Source organism: Echinops telfairi, unplaced genomic scaffold (assembly GCF_000313985.2).
Source record: "Echinops telfairi isolate 266 unplaced genomic scaffold, ASM31398v2 ScPeMD7_7468;HRSCAF=8506_2, whole genome shotgun sequence".
NCBI classification, from domain to species: Eukaryota; Metazoa; Chordata; class Mammalia; order Afrosoricida; family Tenrecidae; genus Echinops; species Echinops telfairi.
In genome coordinates, this window is record NW_022111371.1 from 456549 (window position 1) to 457103 (window position 555).

Below are 555 nucleotides of genomic sequence, written 5' to 3' on the forward strand. Positions count from 1 at the left end.
CCCAGTTGAAACCAGATGATGGGATGAGACAAGAGAATGTCCCAGAGAAAAATTGCCAAGAGGGGGAAAGGAGTATGACTGAGATGGCGAGATGGGATGTTCTTTCTGGGCAGTGGATGGTTGGCGCTATCATTTTTCAGTTCACTGGGCACTAGGCTCTAGGTACTAAAAAGCAGGGTTTCACTTGTGTGATGTCAAATAGCTGGACATGGCCCTGGAATCCAGGCCAGTTGTAGAGAAGAGTATCTCTAGTGAACCAGAGACATATACAAGCCATGGATGTGTGAGTGGATTCGGGGCTTGCACTTAATTCTAGCCCCAATCTAAGAACAATAAATTCTTATGACATGGCCCTGCTCACTGCTTGCCCTCATGAAGCTATGGGTGCTACATCAAAGTGTGGCAAAGAAACCAGATGGTGCCCGGGTATCAGAAAGAATAGCATCTGGGATCCTAAAGGCTTTTATTAAAACAAGCAGCCATCTAAGTGAGTCAAGTCCACATTGAAGAAGCACACAGTCTGTGTGATCCAAGGGTTATAAATCCTAATACCCA